The following is a 17,197-nucleotide window of genomic DNA, read 5'->3' on the forward strand; positions in this document are numbered from 1 at the left end:
GTGGTGTTACGCCATATTGGGCAACACCGCGCAATGACATTTTTAAAACAAAGGGATGCTCAGTATTTCCAAAAATACGACGCACCCCTGCGTTTCCCCTAGTGCTGGGACTAAAAAAGCGGCCTAGCATCCAGCGGTACAAAAGGGGGTGGTGATGGACGGAGCATCTGAATCAATCAAACACTCACACCCAATCAAAAGATCTGGGTTTAATCCATCACCGTTCTTTAGCCCACTCTGCCACCCCAGTTCAGACATGGCTATATGCATATCAGTCTGACCCTGTGCCTCATGGGAACAGTCCAGCCCCACTTGTTGGCCATCCTGGATTCAAGCAAGCCGGGCAGAAGATGGCTGGAATGCCAGATACCGGTCATCGGAAGCTTGTTTCTGGTCCAGGGAAGACATGGCTTTGCAGTTCGGGCTGGACTGTTCCCATGAGGCACAGGGTCAGACTGATATGCATATAGCCATGTCTGAACTGGGGTGGCAGAGTGGGCTAAAGAACGGTGATGGATTAAACCGAGATCGTTTGACTGGGTGTGAGTGTTTGATTGATTCAGATGCTCCGTCCATCACCACCCCCTTTTGTACCGCTTTTGGCCGCCATAAGTGTGGCAGGGTATGCTCAGACGTGAGTCCCTTGCTCACTTTGCCACTGGATTCAAGCAAGCCAGGCTGAAGACGGCTGGAATGCCAGAAACCGGTCCTCGGAAGCTTGTTTCCGGTCCAGGGAAGACATGGCTTGGCAGTTCGGGCTGGACTGTTCCCATGAGGCACAGGGTCGGACTGATTTGCATATAGCCATGTCTGAACTGGGGTGGCTGAGTGGGCTAAAGAACGGTGATGGATTAAACCCAGATCTTTTGACTGGGTGTGAGTGTTTGATTGATTCAGATGCTCCGTCCATCACCACCCCCTTTTGTACTGCTTTTGGCCGTCATAAGTGTGGCAGGGTATGCTCAGACGTGAGTCCCCTGCTCACTTTGCCACTGGATTCAAGCAAGCTGGGCTGAAGACGGCTAGAATGCCAGAAACCGGTCCTCGGAAGCTTGTTTCAGGTCCAGGGAAGACATGGCTTGGCAGTTCGGGCTGGACTGTTCCCATGAGGCACAGGGTCGGACTGATTTGCATATAGCCATGTCTGAACTGGGGTGGCAGAGTAGGCTAAAGAACAGTGATGGATTAAACCCAGATCTTTTGACTGGGTGTGAGTGTTTGATTGATTCAGATGCTCCGTCCATCACAACCCCCTTTTGTACCGCTTTTGGACACCATAAGTGTGGCTGGGTATGCTCAGACGTGAGTCCCTTGCTCACTTTGCCACTGGATTCAAGGAAGCCGGGCTGAAGACGGCTGGAATGCCAGAACCCGGTCCTCGGAAGCTTGTTTCCGCTCCAGGGAAGACATGGCTTGGCAGTTCGAGCTGGACTGTTCCCATGAGGCACAGGGTCGGACTGATTTGCATATAGCCATGTCTGAACTGGGGTGGCAGAGTGGGCTAAAGAACGGTGATGGATTAAACCCAGATCTTTTGACTGGGTGTGAGTGTTTGATTGATTCAGATACTCTGTCCATCACCACCCCCTTTTGTACTGCTTTTGGCCGCCATAATTGTGGCAGGGTATGCTCAGACGTGAGTCCCTTGCTCACTTTGCCACTGTATTCAAGCAAGCCGGGCTGAAGACGGCTGGAATGCCAGAAACCGGTCTCGGAAGCTTGTTTCCGGTCCAGGGAAGACATGGCTTGGCAGTTCGGGCTGGACTGTTCCCATGAGGCACAGGGTCGGACTGATTTGCACATAGCCATGTCTGAACTGGGGTGGCAGAGTGGGCTAAAGAACGGTGATGGATTAAACCCAGATCTTTTGACTGGGTGTGAGTGTTTGATTGATTCAGATGCTCCGTCCATCACCACCCCTTTTGTACCGCTTTTGGCCGCCATAAGTGTGGCAGGGTATGCTCAGACGTGAGTCCCTTGCTCACTTTGCCACTGGATTCAAGCAAGCCGGGCAGAAGACGGCTGGAATGCCAGAAACCGGTCCTCGGAAGCTTGTTTCCGGTCCAGGGAAGACATGGCTTGGCAGTTCGGGCTGGACTGTTCCCATGAGGCACAGGGTCGGACTGATTTGCATATAGCCATGTCTGAACTGGGGTGGCAGAGTGAGCTAAAGAACGGTGATGGATTAAACCCAGATCTTTTGACTGGGTGTGAGTGTTTGATTGATTCAGATACTCCGTCCATCACCCCCCCCTTTTGTACCGCTTTTGGCCGCCATAAGTGTGGCAGGGTATGCTCAGACGTGAGTCCCTTGCTCACTTTGCCACTGGATTCAAGCAAGCCGGGCTGAAGACGGCTGGAATGCCAGAAACCGGTCCTCGGAAGCTTGTTTCCGGTCCAGGGAAGACATGGCTTGGCAGTTCGGGCTGGACTGTTCCCATGAGGCACAGGGTCGGACTGATTTGCACATAGCCATGTCTGAACTGGGATGGCAGAGTGGGTTAAAGAACGGTGATGGATTAAACCCAGATCTTTTGACTGGGTGTGAGTGTTTGATTGATTCAGATACTCTGTCCATCACCACCCCCTTTTGTACCGCTTTTGGCCGCCATAAGTGTGGCAGGGTATGCTCAGACGTGAGTCCCTTGCTCACTTTGCCACTGGATTCAAGCAAGCCGGGCTGAAGACGGCTGGAATGCCAGAAACCGGTCCTCGGAAGCTTGTTTCCGGTCAAGGGAAGACCTGGCTTGGCAGTTTGGGCTGGACTGTTCCCATGAGGCACAGGGTCGGACTGATTTGCACATAGCCATGTCTGAACTGGGGTGGCCGAGTGGGCTAAAGAACGGTGATGGATTAAACCCAGATCTTTTGACTGGGTGTGAGTGTTTGATTGATTCAGATGCTCCGCCCATCACCACCCCCTTTTGTACCGCTTTTGGCCGCCATAAGTGTGGCAGGGTATGCTCAGACGTGAGTCCCTTGCTCACTTTGCCACTGGATTCAAGCAAGCCGGGCTCAAGACGGCTAGAATGCCAGAAACAGGTCCTCGGAAGCTTGTTTCCGGTCCAGGGAAGACATGGCTTGGCAGTTCGGGCTGGACTGTTCCCATGGGGCACAGGGGCGGACTGATTTGCATATAGCCATGTCTGAACTGGGGTGGCAGAGTGGGCTAAAGAACGGTGATGGATTAAACCCAGATCTTTTGACTGGGTGTGAGTGTTTGATTGATTCAGATGCTCTGTCCATCACCACCCCCTTTTGTACCGCTTTTGGCCGCCATACGTGTGGCAGGGTATGCTCAGACGTGAGTCCCTTGCTCACTTTGCCACTGGATTCAAGCAAGCCGGGCTGAAGACGGCTGGAATACCAGAAACCGGTCCTTGGAAGCTTGTTTCCGGTCCAGGGAAGACATGGCTTGGCAGTTCGGGCTGGACTGTTCCCACGAGGCACAGGGTCGGACTGATTTGCATATAGCCAAGTCTGAACTGGGGTGGCAGAGTGGGCTAAAGAACGGTGACGGATTAAACCCAGATCTTTTGACTGGGTGTGAGTGTTTGATTGATTCAGATGCTCCATCCATCACCACCCCCTTTTGTACCATAGCATCCAGCACAGGCACCCTTGTGCAATGTTACAAGGGGGCCTGTGCTGCTGGGGCAATTGTTTATGTACAGGAAGTGATACCTTCCTGCACATAAACAATAAGGAATGGCAATTTGCTCAGAGCAAAAAGCGAGGACAAATAAATAATTTCTCCTCGTATCACCATTCTAACGCCGGGTATTCCATGGCCTTAGTTTTTGGTGCTGCTCTAGCCTTGTAAATCTGGGGCAACTTCAAAAAGCAATGGGTGTTGCAGTGAAATACCCACTGCAACACCCATTGCCCGCCCCTTTGCCTCAGCAGACTGTGGCAGAAAGAGGCATATTTACAGGCTGGCGTTGAGCCACATTGAGTGGCTTAGCGCCACCTGGTAAATATGGAAAATTGCGCAACGCCACTGGTGCGTCAGTAAAAGTGATACTCCTGTGGCGTTAGGGGCTTGTAAATATGCCGCCCTGGTACTTGGTCTTACGTCATTTCCGTTTCCCACGAAGGACCGTGAGAGCGCAGAGGAAGAGAGGTAACAGGAGAAAAGAGCGTTGCAAAACAGAGATTAAGAAAAGGAAAACGAAGGTAGCGCAAGCTTCAAAAGAAGCACGAACTCAAGGAGCACTGAGTTCCTCCGCCCCCCTACCCCCTTTGCCCAACCGAACACACCTTCGATACACAGAAAGAATGGAAATATAGAAACCGAGGAAGCCTGGCATAAACAGTGGAACAGGCTCCTTGCAGCGTAATTTTTTATACTTATATAAGACTTCCTATCAGAAAAAAAGTACAGCCCTGAAGAAGACCTTTAAAAATATGGAGTGTCTGGTCCCACCTATATAAGGTCGAAACGCGTTGGCAGTGAATAGATAGAGGCTTGGAGCAAGTTGAGAGAAAGAAATATTGACCCCACCAGGGCAGCCGAGTGGAAACTTTTATGTTCCCCCACAACATCTTGTACAATTAAATCTCCAACCCTATGCAGGACCTTGAGATTAGGATACTCTGAGGACCTAGGCAGTTTTTGGTCCCAGCAACGTCATCAAAAAAATAAAGGACTTTAAAAGCAAATTCAATATGTGTCAAAAGACTGGTAGCAAATTGGAAATGTTTAGTGAGTCTTGTTAAACACTGGGTAAAAATATATTTTTCTGTCTAATCACTTGTGATGTGTGTTCAAATGCAACAACGATGTATATGTTGTACAGATAAGTGTACTTGTATATAACTGCTTTTATGCACAGCAAAGAAAGAAATACCCTGATGTAAGAAACGCCAAACAAAAAAAGGTTTGAAGTAAATAACATAAATAATTTGTTGCCCAAAGTCAATAAAAAGGACTGTTTGAGGCTAAAAAAGAATATTATGATCTATGGTATTCAGAGGTACTTTTGTTTATGAATGTATTAGTATATGATTCCAGCCTCTGATTTCCCTAAATTAAATCACCCCCTTGTTGTATATTCTGATTCTTGAAAATAGCACGAGCCTCCAATCAGTGACATATCCAATACTTTTTTTCTCACTTTGACTTCGTAGTCACCTTTGAATTAGATACACAGAACACCAAAGCTCATGTGAAGGATTCACATGGAAGAAAAAGCATATATAAAACAGGAAGAATCCTTTTCATTTCACCAGACTATCGAAACATTGATAATCCAGCAGTGATATTTCCTACACAGTCTTTGAAGAGATTTGCTTTCATGATTGCCGGGTATGGCTCCCTGTGGTATAAACACAACAACTTCTGGAATGGTGCCACGATGCATACAGGTGCCGGCTATTTTGGTATACAAGACACATGAGCTTACACGTTGAACACTTGGTATGAAACCCTGACTAGACGTTTGCGTGGTCCAACTTCATATCCTAAAGACCTCAAGGGTTGCTTCATTCAATGCCCCTCATCCATGGCATACCTGTTCATTAGGTTTTTATCAAGACCTTCCTTTGAAAGACAGAAACACCACCACCTGCACTGTGGTAGATCTGCTCTCTAAAATGGCCCATTTTGAACCTTTGAGGGCTCTTCCTATTGCCAGCAACCTTGCTCAGTCTTCTGTTCAACACATCTTCCATGTACATGGATTACCAGATGAAAAAGTGTCCATTAAAGCAACTCAATTGCTTTCTAAGTTCAGGAGAGAGGTCCACAGTCTATTGGAACTCCAGCCGTGTAATTTGTCTACTTATCATCTCCAGAGTGATGGGCAATCAGAAATAACCAATTGAAGCCTTAATGAAAATCTTCATTGCTTTGTGCCCAATAGTACAAGAATTGGGTTGTTGTACTATTTCTGGCTAATTTTAATTACAATAACAATACTCATTCAGCTATCCGAGTATCTCTCTTCTTTGTACTTATGTACAAAATCAATGTGATTTCTCTATCCCTAGTCTCAAACAACAATGATGTAATACATTCACCCCAAGAGGGATATAAGAAAATTAAGTCCTTGTTACAAAAGTCTAATAGAATATGTCAAGCTGTTCTCTGACCGCCATCAGAGAAATGCACCTGTTTTTGTCCCTGACCAATCTGTTTGGTTCTCAACTACCAGCCTGAAGCTGGTTAGGGTCCTCTATAAGATAAAACTTAAATGTATAGGCCCATACAAAATGGAAGAACTCCTCAGTCCTGTTGCAGAATTCTTTGTCTTGCTGTCACACCACAAGTGCCATCCAGTATACCATGCATCTCTTCTGAAGTCTGTTTTTGAATGCAAACACTTTTCACACATACCAGACAAGCTCCTTCTAGTATAAATGAAATACGCTGAAGAATATTAGGTCCAATACATCATTAATCGAGACTTTGAGGGACTAGTGTGTAGTTCCTGGTGAGTTTTATCTGTTGGCCAATATATCAGCCTGGTGTCAAGGAGTGCCCGCCCATGGGTAAGGAAACAGAGAGCACTGATATCAAAGACGACGTAAAGAGAAAGGGGAAATAATGAGTAAAATCTCCATAAAGTAGTGTGACTGTATGTTCTTGGTAATTTACCCCTCCCTCCGCTCGACTGCCAGACTTCCCAATTGAACTACCTAATCAAGAATTCACTTATGCAGATAAGCTGATCTTCAGCAGTAACTTCATAAAAATGTGGATACATCTGGAAATAGTTCTAAGCTACCACAAGTGCATGTCGGTGTAATCTGTCAGAGAGAACCTCCAAGGATAGCTTCACTGAATTAAAAGTGCAAAAGAGTCAAAATATTGACAGCAGGGGGGCAGTAGAGGGGCCCTAAGCAGAGATGAACAAGAAACAAAGGAATTGTTCTTAAAGAGGAAGGAAAGTGAGGCAGGAACTAGAGCAAGGTCTGTGCAAAGTCTAAATACCTAAACAATGAAGGCAGGAAAGCAGAGGCAGATCAGGTCAACAGGAACATTCGTAGCCAGCTTTCTCGCGTACTAAGGAAGTTGCTGAAACACCACTCTTCTGTGGCTGAGCCTTTTTTGCATAAGCCTTTCTCTGACTGGTAATTGGTTTCAGGTGTGCTGGTTGGGTGTGGTCCCACCAGATCTGCGCCCCCGCCCCTCCCAGCGCCTTGAGACCATCAACGGTGAGTAGCATGCTTCACAGATCCCTGATTTGATTGATTGATTGAGTCGCAGGGGCAAGGCACAAGATCTTTGTCACAGTGAGTCTCTGATGGATAAGATGCCAGTAAATGGGCCATATTGAAGTGAAATCTTACTAAATAGTGCCTCTGGTTGGTTGGACGTTATTAAAAAGGGCTCCACGTCGGCAAGCGGAGCACACAATATACCTGAGTAGGGGTTGCCCAAGGAAATGGGAAAAGATTCAGGGGCATAGGCAGTCCTACCGAGGATTATAGTAAGTGAGAGCAGGGTACAGACGAGAATGTTACCTCACTGTGTTGATGAATTCATTAATCCAGATGTAATAATGAAGTTATGTGGATTGTATGGCTGGGATATCCGTTCTTAACTGTGTTCTTGATGTATTTTTATGCTGAGCACATTTCCAATAAAACAAGTTATAAAAAAAAATGTCTCCATGTGATACGTCATGATTAGTGATGTATAAACCTCTACCATTCTTTTGCCACGCTCTGCTGCTGTTCTTTTCCTAGCCAGGAGAGCGAATAAATCAGTTTTAACAGAAGCTCTAGCTGGTAGATTAAGGTTCTGTGGTTAGTCAAAAAATTCCAGCTGTCCAATTGAATACAATCGGGCCTTCACATAGAGGAAGCACTGAATGTTGCAGGCTTTGTCTAGTTTCAAACAATCAGCAATCACCATTTGGTTAATCACACCTCAGGTATGGACCAAATTGATAGCCACAACACGGACGGTGCTACCTTTATAGTCACCTAGATGCTGTAAGCCCAATGCATCGTGAAACACAGAGGCGGGTACACTTCTGGGGAGTCTAAGCAAATCGGAGCAGAAAATTGTTTTCCTCAATTTGCAAATGTGCAGGATCGCCGAACCACCAAATGCCGCACCATATGAAGCAGCCGAGATACATCTAACATTGTAAATTGTAATTATCACCTCTAGAGGTGACGATCCCAGTTTAGTGGCAAATTTAAATATTGGGACATTTGCTTGCTCAAATGTTGAGTTCCTCACTCTTAACAGATGTTTTCAGGTGCTCTTATTGTTGAAAGGGATCCCCAAGTACTTGAAGGATGGGACACACTGCAATTTAATGCAACTGATATAGAATGGGCTCAAGTTACTTAGCAGTCGGCCGCAGACCAAAGTAAAGGATTTTGTTTTATTGGTGGACAGCCCCAATCCATCCCTGAACTCTACGAATCTATCCAGGGAGGCCTACCCCGGTTCTGTACATTAGGACACAATCATCAGTGTACATGAATACTGGAAGGTATTTGGTTCCTGCCCTTGGTGGATCTGCTTCTATTCCTAACAGAAATGTCTCAAGGTCATTAATGTAGAGGCTAAATAAAAAGGGGGCTAGACCACAGCCTTGTCTGACACCCGCCTGATTTCAATAGTCCATTCATCTTTGAAGCCATCTTTGGGGCCATATCTGACTCATCCTTCTACTTCCTTGTGAAGTTTGCAAAGTAGATACACAATCTCGGCATCAGCTCCCAACACCAACATCCTCCTCTGTAGCTTACCTCTATCGATGTTATCGAACACCAAACTGACATCCATGAAGGCGAGGTGCAAACACCCTCCTTTGACCAGTGCATACTTACAGATCAGAAGGTGGAGATTCAAGCACTGATCTATGGTTCCCAATCCCTGTCTAAACCCGTACTGTGGCCCAGGTCTCTAGCCGATCTGACAGGATTCTACCCATCATTTTTGCTATAGAGTCAATAAGGGACATGGGACAATAACAACATGGATCCCCATGGTCCCCTTTCAGGACAATGATTACAGTCGACCATGACTTGGGTGGGTCAGCAAGAGTTGTGCTGCACAGCACATTTACTAAAAGTGGAGCCCAAAAATCAATGTTGCTTGTAAAAAGATCAATGGGTACCCCTTCTGGGCCTGTACTTTATTGCTAAGGCACTGTTCTACTGCCGAGATGACCTCTGTACTGTCTACAAATTCTTACTTCTTCACTATCCCAGGGTAACGTTTTCACAGCCATCAACAAACTGCTGGGTGCTTGCGAGCAGGGCCTGTCGAACCATTTCTTTGGCCTTGGCGCCGCACGTAGCATTGGTGCCGTTAGGAGATTTGCAACACATTTACGGATTTCCCCCAGTACACCTAATGGACTGGCTTTATACCCTAAGTAGACCATGAGGTGTTCCATGCTTTTCCGAGTAGAGTAGTCATCAAATCCCCAATGTCGATATCCGACCATTTACACTGAATATCCTTGTTCTTGGGACACTCAATTTGGGGGGCAAAGACAAACCCAAAGGTAGATTCAGGTCTAACGGGTTGTGATCGCTCATGCAGAACTGAAAAATGGTAAAGTTGGATACTTTTTTACACCACTCTTGAAATATGCCAACAAAATCCATCAGTTAAACATAGCAGGATGCTGTTCTTCCAGAGAAAGGGAAAACGAGAGAGGAGAAACTGTTGTTCGGGACCGGGAGAGGGGTCGATCAACTGGACATGGGGATCTTATTACTCAGAAGTGAATGCCCTCACACACCCAGATGGGTGTCATGCTCCTCATTGAATTGGTACTGCAATGCCCAAAGGGCCCCTCGAGGGGGCTCTTTGCCAAAGGTCTTCCGATTTGGTTGCCGTAATGATGAGTGCAAGTGAGGATATTGTGAGTGTAGGATGGTGCATCGAGTGGTTAAAAATGTCTAAGGTGTACTAAAGATGATTTAATAAAGTGGTCCCCTTGTCAAGAGTAAAAACAAATAAATACTGTCCTAGGAACCAATTAATCATGATAGCTTAAAAGATGTGAAGGAGAGTCAACATGTTTCATGCCTTATGGCTCAACTAGATCTTAGGCAATTCATCAGGACCAAATAGATGACGCCTACCCTAAATCTGACTGGGAATGAAGGTGCCCATTAAATATCTATTGTCATCTATTCCTGCTCCTGTACATTTCATCGGAAATCCGACCTGGAAGAGAAAAAACTGCTAATCTACGATGTCACCACTAACAGGACGGGTTGACACTTCTCTTAATGCATATAATATGTCTTAACTTGAGCTAAAAACATGCCGAGGAAGCATTGTCACCCGGCAGTGAAGTGTGCACAAATAAACCAAATGAACAGGCAAGTGGCCAAACGTGGAAACACAACACCACATCCACACAGAGGGTGTGGTACATCAGACGGTTGCATTCCCAAATGTAGGTGATAGGGATCTAACCCTGTTAGAGTAGTGTTTGTGCCACTTAAGAAGGGGCAGAGGACCACACTTAGCTACAGGAACAAACTGGTAAACACAGATGTACCAATGTGGTGGTATCTGGTAAAAATAGATAAAAAGAAACTCACACACAGTTTAAATTTTGTCAGTACTCACATGATCCAATGCAGTAATTCACCCGCGACCTACCCTCCTCTGCCTGCCTGGAGGTAATGAGGCTGTCGGGGAGAGGGTTTTAAAAGTGTGCCAGGATCAATCTCAGGTGTCCAACATGCCGGGGTAGGCTGGCAATCACTAAGTCGACTTACGAGGAGCTCTTGAGATGCAGCCGCCATGTTGGTAGGGGTGGAAGGAGGTTCTGAGTAACCAGATGTCATGGTGACGCTCTGATCGCCATGTTGGTAATGTGGCAATAAAGAGACGTGTTGGCGCTCACTAGACATGATATTTTGTCTCCAGTTGGAATACCTCTGTAAAGTGCTGACGCTGTCTGCTGCAATCAACTTTGGCAGTAGGCCTGGGCGTTACCACAATCAGCGCATGCGTGCTCGGCGGCGTCCTGCGTTAAACCTGGTGGCCCTGTATATGAATGCCGGTGCCATATTGGAGTGCAGTGTGTAGCCTAAAAGAAGGTGGCGAGCAAAGTTGAAATGGAGAACAATGCGTGTAGCAGTGTCAGGAACAACCATCTGAATCCTAAGGTCGGTTTGAGGCTCAATAGGATTCACCCCTTGATAGCCTCAATTCTGAAAAGCTTTAATAGCACAGAAGCTTGAGGTGATCAAGTGAGGGAAGGAAATGAAGGAAACAGCAAGGAAAGAGGCCTGGCAACACAAATACACAACATCAGAAACTTTTTGAGCTAAAAGTACTAGGATAGGTAGATATCCTAACATGTATAGTAATTTCTTTACCTGGAACGAAAGATAATCTTTAACAATATGGAACCAGGGGAGTAGTATCCAATCATTTGTGGCAATACTGCTCCGATCCGTTTTGCTGTGGTACTAGAAATAGGAGGAGAGCATTACTACATATACAGGTTTTAAATGAGAATACATTTGAGTCAACTCATACCATACTAGAATAATACCCACCAGAACAAGGGGAGCGCCAAACATCACTGGGGGAGATTCAACCCGTGGGACCTCTGTACAGCCCTGTTAAATGGCAAGACAAGAATACTCATGAGAATGGTTTCCAAAACCTATGCGCTTATTTTTATGATAGTGCACTATCAAGTATACAAATCCTCTTACTTTGTCTGTATCCTATACAACTATTGCAAATAGAAATATCACAAAAAAGTAAATGAGATGTCACTCCTTGTGACTAATAAGACAACCAGAGCCTCGAAGGTGGGCCACACTGTTAGGTAGTCACAGTGTAAAGCACTAAATTCAGGTAGTATAACTCAGTCTGATCAAGGATGTCTTTATCTTCAAATAAGCTTACAATTATACCCCAAAGACAGGAGCCGTGTACATGCAAGGCTCCCGGAACCTCAAGACGTAGCCTGCAGGTCAGTGCAATCCTTGACCCTTACCGCAATATCAGTGAATTTCCAATACTTCCAAAGGATGAATCACAGTTCGTAACACCAATGCTAAATCCTCAACTGAATCAAAACGGAGGACTTCATAAATGAAAGGGGAAAGCTGGTGTAGGAACATCCTCACTACACCACAAACAAACAATCCCGCCTTCCTGAAATGTAACACTAAACAACCTCTACGAGCAAATCCTGAATAATCTGCACTGCGGTGAAAGCAGAAGTGCCTTTTACATGCTTCCGGGTTATGACATACTGATGTCGTTGTCGCAGCGCTTACATGTAACTACTGGTGGTTGTTGTAGTTAATACTCACAGACCATCATTGCTGACTCTTTCACACGCCCAATTGATGCCATGGGCCTTCCACCATTTGGCGAGGTTGCGATAGATCTGCAGGTACCAGTCAAGACCATTCCATACCGCCTGCAACTTTCCGGGGGGACTGCCCTCTTTACTTATGGAAGTGTTCACGGTGCTACTGCTCGAGGCCCCAGTTCAGGGTGTAACCAGTAGATCATATTTTATAATGAGTGTGTTGTATTAGCAAATGGTGGAAGCACAATTAAAGAAGAGGAGAAGGGTATGACACTGTACGTCCATTCATTTATTGCACATAACACAAAACATTATTACGGGGGCACTTATCTCAGAATGATATACCGTGCACTTGATACTACAAGATTTTTGGCTCTTTACACATATATAAACTCGAAGGAGACTCAACCTTAGGTTACTATCTGTGAAAGGTCATCCTTAGTGGAAGAGGAAATCACATACACTTTTTGGTGTCATGCTTCATCATACGAGTCCTCTCCTCAACCCGCTAGAAAAGTGCTGCCACCTCCTCGAAGACTAACTCGATAGGAGGTTGTTCTTACATAAATCTTACTGGACAACACAGACGTAAGTGGGGATCCAGATGTAAACTCCTGTCCTGCCGAGTCAGTCTTCGAGGAGGTTGAGTCCGCCTTAGATTCTTTTCCACCATAGGACACAAAATTGAGGAACAATGTATGTTTAGCCGCAGCCTGTTGCTGCATTCACTGGCCCGATCACCACTGCTTCGCCTTAGGATTAGGGCTCCCGGGTTTTATGGTATTTATTTATGGAACATTTCCATCTGTATTTATTAATTTTTATTTTATGACCATTTTATTGGTATTTATCCATATTTATTTTGTGTTTTAAGAATAAATCGAGTCATAAAATGGCATATTTTAACATTTATTTAACTGATAAACATGCATTCATACTTTGATGCCTGTCGAGTTTTAGCAAATTAAGCAGCCAAATGTATCAAACACTACATGTAAATAGAGCCTTAAATACAAATATATGTTAACTAAACCTATATTTAAGGAAATCTCATCCTGTGTTTTTAACTCCACATGTTTTCTATTTGCTCAGCCGCTGTCCTAGAATTCATGAAGGAGAGCATGGAGAGTCACTCACAAAATGCAAATTGTGCAATGAATATGAGTTTAACAAATTCATTACATCACCAGGATAAACTTAATTTTCTTAAATTCTGTTGTTTCTACCATCACCCACCCACCACTAAAAGAATATGCTGGTATACCTGCTAGAGCCTTCCCAGCCACAATTCCACACAAAGTCTTATATTTTGCAAATTCGTGCCTCCACTATGTCCCTTCCCCAACATTGCTTCACTTTCCACAACTAGCCACCATTTCGATGGCCATCTAAACAGTGGGCACAGAACGCCATGTTGTTGACAGTGTTGCTAACACAGCCGCACCTGCACCCCCTCACGTATACCCCCTCCCACAGAGGCAAACGAATAGATAACTCGGATACTTCTACACTATTATGCACACAACACTCACTAGAGCCAAGAACCCAGTCATTCAACCCCACAGCTACAGAATACAACATACTAATCAGATCACCTGCCACTAAAAGTGCACAGCCAGCAAGCAAATATACCTCATCAACTGAAACACACTTTACTTGCCGGGCATTGGACATTCATGCATCCTTCTGAAACGAAACAAATGCTAAAGTTCGCTGGCACATGTGTGACCGTACACCAATACTGTATGAAGGTTGAGAGATATACTTTCTTCTTGGAATAATAGGGTTAATCACTTATCACTACATGGATCTTACCTATTGCACCTGGGGCCTATTCACAAATGCACTTTGGAGCGCTGGCCGACCCTCCGGGTCCCCGTCTAACAAGCGCGTAAAGTAGTTCTCCTCTTTTGCATACTATTAACTCGCCTTTGTGAATGGGCCCCAAACTTCTAAAATGGGCATATTGAAGAAAAAGTCATGTACAATTTATACAAATAGAAATCACTGGGCCTCTTTGCACTTTTGCTAATAGGGTGTTGGAAATTCTGGGCCCGATTCACAAAGGAATGCACCAGTACGTAAAAGTGAGCTCCAGTAGTACTTTATCCAGTACTTGAAATTGCTTTGGAATGATGGTTTTGTTTGTGGATAGCAAGATGGGTATCTTCACTGTGTGGTGATATGACTGGGTGCATCAATTAATCAATCAATCAGGGCTCTAGTGAAGCACTCTTACATAAAGGAGCTGAAGGGGTAGAAAACAGGTCATCCCCCACTCAAAATCTCTTGTACAAATAGGGACCTGTTCACACGGTGAGTCTAATCTTCAAAATCCTTGCCAACAATGGAAACATTTGTTGGGGCAGCGGCTACCAATATGCCGTCTATGCCTACTAGATCTGGGTCACCACTTTCAAAGACTAAAAACTGGTTAAAAAAGTTGCGCAGTATTCCCCACTGTCATCCTCCCTCCTCTCAACCCTCCCATCCTATGAAGGACTACTTCATGTGAGTGAAGAGGAAAGAAGGAGAGAAAAATGTGTGAAAAGGGATGGTGGAGCCTCACAGGAGTAACACCATGGAGGCCAGCAGGATGGTACTCGCCTGCTACCTAGGTTCTCATCATCAGCATCCACCATACCAAACAGAAGTTGTGATAGTGCACAAAAAGAAAAGAAAAATAAGATTGGACAAAGGTGCTAGGATGTCAGAGCCCTCATGCTTATGTGAGTATGTGCTTGGTCACTCTGTCACTGATTGTCACTGTGACTGCCGCCGTCAGTCGTGACCTCGTTTGGCGTGGGCGCCAAACGAGGTCACGACTGACGGCGGCAGTCACAATGACAATCAGTGAGAGAGTGACCAAGCACATACTCACATAAGCATGAGGGTACAGGTATGCCTGCAAAGGGCCTGATCTCGGAACACTAACAAAATAAGATTATCGGTGCAGGGTGGAGTGACAGACCCACGCCCTGAAGAAATTGCAGTGAGTCATCCGTGGGCAATGAAACATGTTGGCTTTTATATGAGCAGACACACAGCACTGAATAAAGGTCCATTAGCCAGTGGGGTCTAGCTCGGTTTTAAATTAGGACAGATGCATCAAAGGATTTAATGTAATAAGTCCTTTCTCTGGGTCTAGACCTGTGGTACACTAGACTTGTCTTGATGTACAGGCAGGCTTTGACATCCTAGAACCTTCGTACAATCTTCTTTTTCTTTTCCTTTTGTACTCTAGTAAAGTGAAACTACTCACCCGTAAGGGTCTGAAGGCACTGAGTGTGGGGGGAGAGCTGCGGTTCAGTCAAAGAGCCGGGTCTTGCGGTCCTTCCTGAATTGAGGCAGTGCCGGCAATTTCCTGAAATCTAGAGGTAGGGAGTTCCAGGTCTCCGCAGCGAGGTAGGAGAATGATCTTCCTCCAGCCGTGGTCTTGCAGATCAGTGGGAAGGTAGCCAGGGTCAGTTGGGAGGAGTGGAGATCTCTGGTGGGAGTGTGGAAGGAGGGTGTAGCCTGCCTAGGTGAGAAATAGGATATGGTGTGTTGGAAACATGGAAAGACATATACCTGGGCAGACAGTACACAAAATGACGTGTGGGGCATATTTTGGGCTGCTTTATGTGTGAGAATAGGATGTGCAAATTTGGGGATTTAACTTGCCTGGAATGCAAGAAAAGTGTGGTGTGTTTTGAAGGTTTGGCAGTGAGTGGCGCGATGTTTTGAGTTGTTATGCAGTCTCTGGTAAAAGAGAGAATTGCGAGTTCTCAGGAAGGTAGGTAAGTCCATAGAATGTTTTCAATTAACACATCGTTTGTGCTGCGTGTGAGTAGTGAAGGCTGGAAACAGAGGTAATGTCAGTCTGATGGTTTTGAAGGAGTAGATCGTATTTGCTCAGGGCAAACTGAAAAGAGTCCATAGTGATGGCAAGGTAAGTAGAGGTAAATAAGTGCAGGTAGAAGTGGTAAGAAATACCAAGTGGGGTTAGATAGTAGTGGTAAGGGAGATTAGAGGTGAAGACTAGAGGTTAATAGTAAAGGTGCCTGGGTAATTCATGTTTGCAGTCAGGAAAGCCCCAAGGCTCAAATAACATATCAGGAGCATTACCCCTGTTCGTGCTGCAGTCAGTGGCGGTTGCCCCAGGAGCAAAATTCTTAGGGGCATTTTTAGGGGCGCAACATTTTAAAAGAAAGGTGGAAGGATACCTACCTGGCTCCAGGCGCTGGCAACCCACTGTACGCCGCTGGCTGCAGTGCACCCTTAATTAGGAGACCGAGGCAGTGTGCCTAGTTAGTCGAAAAAATTTGCTGTCCTCCACACCAGTGCAAAATCTGACAGTTTGTCCCTGCTCTTAGGAGGGTGCATTAGTGAAAGGCAGGGTCGCTGTTTGAAACTGGAGCTCCGTCTTTCACAGGAGGTGGACTGGCCTCAGAGGATAGAACAAGCATTTACAATGCAATGGTCTGCAATATTATAGGTAGAGCTATTGGCATTAATATTATTATTATTTTTTTATCCCTAAGTAAATGTTATTGTCATTTCTATTGTCAATAGCTTAAGTGTTTGCATATGTGTTAAATATTGCATTAGACATATTGCATTAGCAGAGAGAGAGTGAGGTAGCGAGATAGAGATGTATTGAAATAGAGAGTGAGTGATGTAGTGAGAGAGTGAGGTAGATAGAGAGTGAGGTAGTGATGGAGAGTGATGTTGTGAGGTAGTGAGAGAAAGATTGATGTATTGAAAGAGAGAGTGAAGTAGTGAGTGTTAGTGATGTTGTGAGGTATTAAGATAGAAACAGAGTGATGTAGTGAGATAGTGAGGTAGTGAAAGAGAGAGTGTAAGTGACTTAGTGAATTTGAGATTGAGGTAGTGAGATAGAGTGAATTAGTAATTTAGAAAGAGAGAGTGAAGTTCTGAGGTAG

General features: G+C 45.3%; 1 long non-coding RNA gene across 1 annotated transcript in view; it reads right to left on the reverse strand.

The window, feature by feature from the left end:
* LOC147731754 (uncharacterized) overlaps positions 1 to 17,197 on the reverse strand; it is a 77,431-nt gene that overhangs the window by 42,404 nt on the left and 17,830 nt on the right. The window contains exons 2-3 of the long non-coding RNA XR_015308653.1: positions 11,500 to 11,562; positions 11,317 to 11,409 (exon numbers count right to left, since the gene is read on the reverse strand). This is a non-coding gene — a long non-coding RNA (uncharacterized LOC147731754). The remainder of the gene's footprint in view (positions 1 to 11,316; positions 11,410 to 11,499; positions 11,563 to 17,197) is intronic.

This window comes from Lissotriton vulgaris, chromosome 2_1 (assembly GCF_964263255.1).
Source record: "Lissotriton vulgaris chromosome 2_1, aLisVul1.2, whole genome shotgun sequence".
Classification (NCBI taxonomy): domain Eukaryota; kingdom Metazoa; phylum Chordata; class Amphibia; order Caudata; family Salamandridae; genus Lissotriton; species Lissotriton vulgaris.